The sequence below is a fragment of the Acyrthosiphon pisum genome, chromosome A3 (genome assembly GCF_005508785.2).
Source record: "Acyrthosiphon pisum isolate AL4f chromosome A3, pea_aphid_22Mar2018_4r6ur, whole genome shotgun sequence".
In the NCBI taxonomy this organism is placed as follows: domain Eukaryota; kingdom Metazoa; phylum Arthropoda; class Insecta; order Hemiptera; family Aphididae; genus Acyrthosiphon; species Acyrthosiphon pisum.
The window spans coordinates 12992112-13001132 of NC_042496.1; the positions used below are offsets into that span (position 1 = coordinate 12992112).

Here is a 9021-nt window from a genome sequence, read left to right on the forward strand (position 1 = left end):
TATCAAAGTTATACTAAGTTTGTCGTTTTTACTTAATTCCACCTACGATGGATTAATATAATCAATTAATACAAAAACCTAACCTAACCGTACTAAAATCCAATGAGTAAAAAAAAAAACAAATTTAACCCTTTTTAAATTAGCCTATCTTCTTCCCAGTTAGATTAGACCAATCTACCCAATTAAGAGGCCATAACTCCGGAATTACTTATAGCACAGCATACAAACTTAGATAATAGCCGATTCTCAGACATATAATTATTATATTGATACAAATAATAATATTAATCAACAAACATGCCAGATTAACCAATATCAACCAATATATAATACACTATTATTATTTTTATAATAATATTTTTTTTTTATATATATATAACCATAGCAACCATTTATAAACAAATATTTCTACTGTAAATTATCAAAATCCCTGTTTGAGCACTTCTATTATTTTTTTCTGGACAACCCTTATCACTTAGGGGTATGAAAAATAGATAGTAGCCGATTCTCAGACCTACTGAATATGCATATAAAATTTCATAAAAATCGGTCAAGCCTTTTCGGAGGAGTATGGTAACTAACATTGTGACATGAGAATTTTATATATTAGATTATAATTTATAAATATATACTTTACAACTATTAAACTATAAATTTGATTGGGTCGTAGACAATTTAAATACATACTTTAATTTGCAACAAAAAATAAATCGATTGTTAATAAACATATATTTTTTGAAATAAGGTCATTATAAGATTCAAAATTATTTATGAAAAGAAACTAATAGTTTATTTTTCATATTTTAGACTATTTACCGAAAAAAGCATAATAACAATTAAGCTATTGACTATTATTTTATTTTATTAATATATTATGCAGATTTAATATAAAGGATACAGCATAGACATTTTTTCTTTGCAACTTGTTTAAACTTTCAAAGCTTATAAAGTTATAAATAATAAGTTATTTCTTCGAAATCAATTCATTAACATTTTCAGAAAAAAATATTTTTCTTGAGAAATCGAAATACTATGCATTACATTTAGAATATTTTTTTTACAAAGTAAACAATTTCATTTTGATAAAAAAATGTATTGATCTATTTTGTTAATTTGAAAAGTAGTTTTAAATATTTCAAATTAGATACAATAGAACATATCATTTTACTGAACATTTTAGATATTTTTGAACTTATATATTGCCATGAATAAGATAATACTAGGAAACATATATTTAGAAATCACAAACATTAACTAAGAAAACAAGTATCTTACGTGTATACATAGTGTATTCCACTAATACCTTAAAGATAGGTGTTATAAAATATTAAATAGGGATGAAAGAATGACATGATACTTTTTTTTTATGGCTGTATACACATATACAGTAATACATTATGCACTTGTATATAAACCTTGTATATATTCTTTACTCTATGATATAAACTATATTGTACCTATATATTAAATATATGACACTATATTATAGTATATTATACGTACAGACGATGCAATTAACGTAATTGCATCGAAACCCTACGTAACGATATCATATGAGTGCGTATGTTATAAAATACGGTTTCGTTATTTTTACGAATTTGAAATTGCCTATATATATCATATGTATCTTATAAATAATATTAGACACGATATATCGGTATTTGAAACACGAATTCACATTCATACTTATTATTTCGTACCCATGAATACCTGCATAATATTCAAATATTTTTAACAGTACCAACCTATAGATTTAGTTTATTTTTAAAAATCAAATTTTTTAATGACATAGAAACGCCGATCGGCTACAGATATAAAATATTATCTTAGTGACACGCGGTAAACATTTCCAATTTACGGCAGGTAGTTGTGTCGTGGTACATACACCAGCATATAATATTATTGTATAGCTGGCGCGACCGAATCCGTTAGAAACTGCGTCATCGCATCACGCCGCGGCGCTCAAATCCCATTGCCGCTCGCAAAGCCGTCGTTATTTTCAAAGCCTCTGGAAAATGTCGTTTCGGGTGATATTAATTGGGCTTTGCCGGTGTAATCGACCTGAACGATGCGGCAGCCTTTCCGAATGATTTCTGATCCAACGTATTCCGGGCTAATATCCTTGATGATTTGCCTCGGTAAATTATACACGCTGCGTCAGTGGCATATGCGTACTATACTACTGTCTATAAATACGTGTGTGCGTATATACAGTATACACACTACCTAATACCTACATAGGTATTATAACATGCATGCACTCTGGCGGGGTCAAATTGTTACGCGCGCAGACTATATCTCCGGCGTAGGGGTAAAATAACCACCCTAATTGGGACTGTGGTATATAAGCTCTGCTTTAATAGAGTATTAACATTTCACAGAATATATGGGATTTAATGAAATTTCATGTTTCAGAGTAGTGCAGTATTTTGTTTGCATCGAAACAGCGCTTGTCTTTAATTCATATATCATATTCAAGACAACGTGCGCGGCGCACGTAGGCAATATATTATATATATTCGTTACCTGGTGACCTCAGATTTAATTATATGTTAAAGTAAAGATGAATATGTACGAGCTGAGGAAAAGATATTTGAGAACTACCATATGGGTGCATATCATATTAAATTATGTGATGTACACATGTTGCATACGACGATAATGTGTGCGTTGTACCTACCCATATCAAAGGTGAATTGAAACGCGCGAAGATATGAAAATAACACAGTGCATACTATATAGTTGCCTCACAAAATAAACGAATTGCCTCCCATCCTTATCGCAAACAAAAAGGTTAATATTCACGATTTCCTCTGATGTTCAGGTAGTTAATAATTATTATATATTCGATTTGCACATGAAAAAAAATGTTTACACTTGTTGCCTTGAATATAGCAGATTTAAGTATATTATAGTGGTTCATACATTTCACTAAAATATAACACGTAAACAGATGAATAAATTGAAATATACATAATATGTTATTTACTTATATGTTATAATTTTAATCGATTAAAATGTATGTACCATCTAATATTTAATGTAATACATATATTAATATAATATTACATAATAATGATAAACATTAGTCTTATAATACGTATACAGTATATACTAATACACTATACAGGTATAAATAATTTTATATTTTATCTTGGTAAACATTGTGGTTTTATTTGATGTCTACATTTAAACAAATAATACACAACTATTAAAAATAATAAAATAATGAATAAGTTTGTTAAAATAATTAAAACTATACATAATATACCTGTATAAATATATATAATTTTTAAAACGTAATTATTTATACATTTATTACTTGCGCTTTATGGGCAACTAGTAGTACTATAGACCCTTTTCACTTACGATAAAATTTAGGGTACGTTGGATGGCAACTATCGTATATAGTCTGGAAGCAATTGTTATAAAAACTATCGATCTTTTCGACTTCAGGAGGTTATTAGTATACACCCAAATAAAAATCACAAAATATATTTTTGTAGTCGACGTGAACTCCACGGTCAATATCATTATATTTTATATCACTATAATATGAATATAATCACCATATTTTTATGCTTCTTATAAATCGCGATGTTAAACCGTGTGGTTCAGTCTGAGTAATGAAAACGGCATATCATAAAGTATTAATAATTGCATAAAATATATTATAATAGATGCGTTTATTATTACAATTAATTTTTTACAAAGTATGTTCTTCGGCAGTTTGACAAAGAATCGGGAAAAGTCTAAAATTCTTTTAGAACACTTAAGTTAATGATTTTAACACAATTATACTTAGAAGTTAAAATTACCTTTTTAAACGTATAATAGGTGTAATAGGTCATAAAGGAGAATTAAATATTACTTTGTTATCGGTGATAAGCTGATAAAACCTATTAAGCTAATTGAAAAAAAAGAGAGAAAGGAGAAGGAGAGAAAGAGAGAGCGCGCGTGAGAGAGAAAATAGGTAATAATTAATAACCCTATGGTTTAGTATAACCATCATAACCAGGTGAAAAAGTCAACAGACTTTTATGAAAGTTGTATATTGTTACATTGATGAAAATAAAAACCTCGTAAAAAAGCGACCTTTGTTTATATGATTGATTGTAACTAAGAATATTCATTGTTATTTTACATAATCAATAGCTTTTGTTACATTATTTTATATTCAATGCATATGCATTCAAATTATATTATTTTTTCCATACATAATAAACTAACAAATGTGCGTTACTAATTGGTGTTTAAGAAATGTATAGGTACAATTCTAATGTATGTAAAACATGAAACACAATTTTAAAAAAAATAAATAAATGTAAGTTCCCATAATAAGACAAACGATTTATTAAATCTAAGTAGCGATAAATTATGGCATTGTAAAATTAATATCTTCATTGCATTTTAATTAAAAAATAAAATTGTGATAGTTTAGGATAGTTACCTGTACCCTATACATGAATCTTATACACTTTCATAGTAACTCAATTTCATTAAAATAAATTATAAATTATAAATAAATAATATTATTTTGCATTATAATAACATATTATAAATAATTGAAAAACTTATTATATAAAATGCTATTTTTCAAACATTTAAGAAAACAATGAATTAAAATGCAAACCGAATACATACTCAAAATAAATAAAAATATTAAAACAGTTAAATACTTGAGATTTCTTAAAATGTACTCCAAAAAACCGAATAACGATTTTGTTTTGCAGTTATTTCCTATTACAGAAAATAGGTTTAATTTTATGTCGACCCGTAGGAATGTAGGATTGATGGTATAATAATATTATAGTATGCGGATATCGTAGATTCGCATTTTTAAATGTCATAAAGTTTGCATTAGATTGATCGGCTTTCCGTTTTCAATACTTAATCCTCCTCATCGCGTTCCTCGATATCCTTTTGAATAATATATACCAATCCAGTAAAATATTAAAACTGTACGGAAGATCGATGAGAGTGTTGAGACCAGGTCATGAAAGAATTTCTCTACGAATATAAATCTGCTTTTCAAATTAAAATCGTGGACCTAAACATTTTTGTTTTTATTTATTCATTACCGAGACATACGAATTATTTGCCATACCATAATATTGCTGTATTCCTTACAGCTGTTTACAAATATTATTTTATCTACGAACATAATTTACCAGTTTGTTATTATAAAGCGAGTTTATGAATTGTTCATCAAATTAATTTAATTAGTATTAAAATGTATAACTATGCAATTCTCAAACGTTGTTTATAGACGTACCTACATACGAAATTGGTGCTTGGAGAACGCTAACATTTAAATGTACGAATAATTTAATCATAATTTTTAGATGAATTCAATAAGGTATTTGAGTAGATGAATTATATCAATTTATTTAATAATTATATCAATAAGACACTAAATATCGTTATAAAAATTACAGAATAGTTAATAAATAATTATATAGGGACCTACATCATAATAAAGTTACTTTAAATCTCCGCTATCTCAACTATAGAAATATATGGATCCAAAATTCTGAGAATTATAGTGAATATAGTCTACTAAGATTGCAAATACTCGTATATGAAGTCTCGTTATAAATAGTAGTAATATTATTTTATATAAGTTGTATATTTTTTGTTCAAGTTAGGTACTTAAACTAATAATAAAATAAACAAATTTTATTTTTGTGTTGAATACTGTGAATTTTCAATAAACTAAACAGAGTAATTTCCGAGTAAAGTCAACCCCATTTTTTCTTTATTAATGAATTTACAGCAAATTATTCAGTGGAAATATTTTTTGAAATTGTTGATATCCTTAAAACAAAATTTGAATGAATAGTTTTTCAGTTATTAAAATGTTTTTTATAAAAATAATACCTAATCCTTAAAAATGGTTTTTACAAAAAATATAAAATATATATCATATCTAGTATTTATTATACTTGAGCCGTTTTTTTACAAAATTATTAATGTTGATAAATTTAATATTATATCAATCAATACAATTTTAAAATCATCTTTGCCCTTTTATCTTACAAACCCATTATCGTGGACCTGTTATCCTTAAACACAAATTTAAATAACTCAAAACTACACTTATGAATTTTGATTCAAAGTCAAAATATTCAGAAAAATTTATGTTTTAAATAACTTAAAGAAAAAATAAGAGGTTCTCATTTGAAAAACAGAAGTTTGTATTTTGACAGGACACTCCTTAAGTACGAGTACTAGAAAAACTCACAAGAATTCCATAAATTTTATAGTCTTTAAGTATATTTTTATAAATTCCAACAATCAGGTTTTAAATAATTGCATTATTGAAGAAAAAAGAGGGTCAGCGTGCTTGATGAATCATCCTATGTATTTTTTTATTTAATTAATTTTTATATCTAATATATAAAATTCCCATGTCACAATGTTAGTTACCATACTCCTCCGAAACGGCTTGACCGATTTTTATGAAATTTTATATGCATATTCAGTAGGTCTGAGAATCGGCTACTATCTATTTTTCATACCCCTAAGTGATAAGGGTTGTCCAGAAAAAATTAAAATAATAATAGTGTATTATATATTGGTTGCTATTGGTTAATCGGGCATGTTTGTTGATTTGTATTATTATTTTTGTCAGTATATATATTATGTATAAATGAATGTTTATGTATAGATTATACATCTGGGAAGAATATAGGCCAATTTAAAAAGGGTTAAATTTGTTTTTTTTTTATTCATTGGATTTTAGTACGGTTAGGTTAGGTTAGGTTAGGATTTTGTACTAATTGATTATATTAATCCACTGTAGGTTAGGTTAAGTAAAAACGACAAGCTTGGTATAAATTTGATACTTTAGAGTTAAATCATACACTTACGTACAAACAGCACGGGGTCCACGATCTACCGCAGGTAGATTGCTTACCTGCAGATAATATACTGCTGCGAATTAGAATTTTAATTCCGAGCAACAGAAAAGTTAAGATAAATCTAGAACATCAAACACCGAATGTTAAATGACGCATTGAACAATCAACGCATTTGAGTCATATACAGTTTGTACATTTAAAGGGTAACGAAGTGCACGGCATCAGCTAGTATGATCTATATATATTTTTTTTTGTGTACTAAGCAAATTTTGTTCATTTTGTTTGTTATTTTTGGAATGAAATGTTGCGAAAAAAATTGGTGTTTTAGCGACACTTTCATTTGCAAAATTGTATTTTGAGTTGAGATAAGGAATAATTCCTTAATTATTGGCTATACTACTTTGACTTTGTATTTTGGATTCCTGTTGTTAGCCGTTAATGTGATATTTTGGTGATTGAATATTACAGCTGATGATTTACATGATTGTAAAAACTTTTGGAGAAAGAAGGAGCTACATTATACTTCAATAAACAAAGTTAAAATATAAATTAATCATATTTTATATTTTAGGACCAATATAGGCTTATATTGTATGCCTCCAATTATGGCAACTAAAATATTAAATAATGGTTTTAATCTTCTGTTACATGCATTGCAACAATAAGTAAATTTGATGATTACAAAAACAAAGACCAAAAACGACATGAGGATAGAGCCAATTACTAACATCACAGTTTAGAATGTATTCCATAATTTATACATCACAAATAATTTAAACAATCAAGATGCTAAAATGAAATAATATGTAACTTACTATAATATACTGTATGTGTAGAAAGATACCTTACACTAATGACTCTAGAGTCTAGGATTAAGCTGTTGGAAGTAAAGATGAATGAATATTTTACTATCGTTGATATTAAACATTACGACTGGGTTCGAGATCCTCTCAATGTATATATCGGTGACCTGGTTGATTTAAAAAATACTGAAGAAGATTAATACTCAATTAAAAATGATCGAATGTTGCAGTTGAATTTCAAAGGGTATACCTACTCGGCTACCCACCTTTAATGAGGTCTGGATTATATTTCTTAATATTATCCAGAAATATCTAAAAAAACCCTAACTATTATCTTATCGTTCTCAATTTCATATCTTTGCGAATGGCGCTTTTCAGCACTTCGAGGATAAAAAATAAGAAATGAGAAAAACTAATTTCAGTGGAGGAAAAAATGCGGCCTGCCGGTATGTCTGTCAATTACTATTAGTCGAAGAATTAAGAATATTTGTAACACCCATCAAGCACACATTTATCATTAAAAATAAATAATATTATTATTATATTTATAAATATTATTCCCACCGCGCCGACTCAAAAGAAATTGGTGCCGTGACCTACCTATTAAATTAATGTTTAAAAAAAAAATTAAATTACTGGAGGGTACCATCGCTGGATGATTTCCCTTATCTTGTGCTTCATGTGTTATTTTTATTATGTATATAGTGTTATGTCAGTCATCTATTTTACTTATTGTGTCATGTAATACAGTTTGTAAATTTTCTAAAATAAAAAAAAAATAAAAAAAATATTAACAATAAATATGGACATGAGCAGTGAACATTTTACGAAAAGCACTGTGTGCTATGATTTAAAAAGTTTGAAAACTATTGCCCTAGGCAATTGAAACAAATCTTTTCAAAAATAAAAATATCTATATAATATATTATATATTATATATTATACTTTTGGACAACACATTATAGTATAACTAGATCATATATAATTTCGATTTAAAATAAAAAAAAGGCGGGTAAGTCGTGGATGTCGCTCTGCTGTACAGTAGGTTACAAGTGGGTTACTGTAATGGATGGAATTAAATTTGAATCCAATGATATTATATCATTGTATACGAAAAACGATTCTGAACGGAGATGATTTGTCAGTCTAGGATATATTATTTTTAAAGAAAAACTTATGGAGAACCTTGTACCAAATTTTAAAAACTTAGTTATAAAAGAAAACATTTTTACGATTTTTCAACCATTAAATTACTTGCAAATTTTCGCAATTTTGACATATTTCGTATAAATTTGAACTTTAAATGCTTATAAATAAAAATTGTGACAATGTATTCCCTTTTATTTGCAACTGCT

The 9021-nt window shown here is 27.2% G+C and overlaps 1 protein-coding gene across 1 annotated transcript in view; it reads right to left on the reverse strand.

The window, feature by feature from the left end:
* LOC100573169 (discoidin domain-containing receptor 2) overlaps positions 1 to 9021 on the reverse strand; it is a 266486-nt gene that overhangs the window by 58511 nt on the left and 198954 nt on the right. The gene's annotated exons all lie outside the window — the stretch shown is intronic.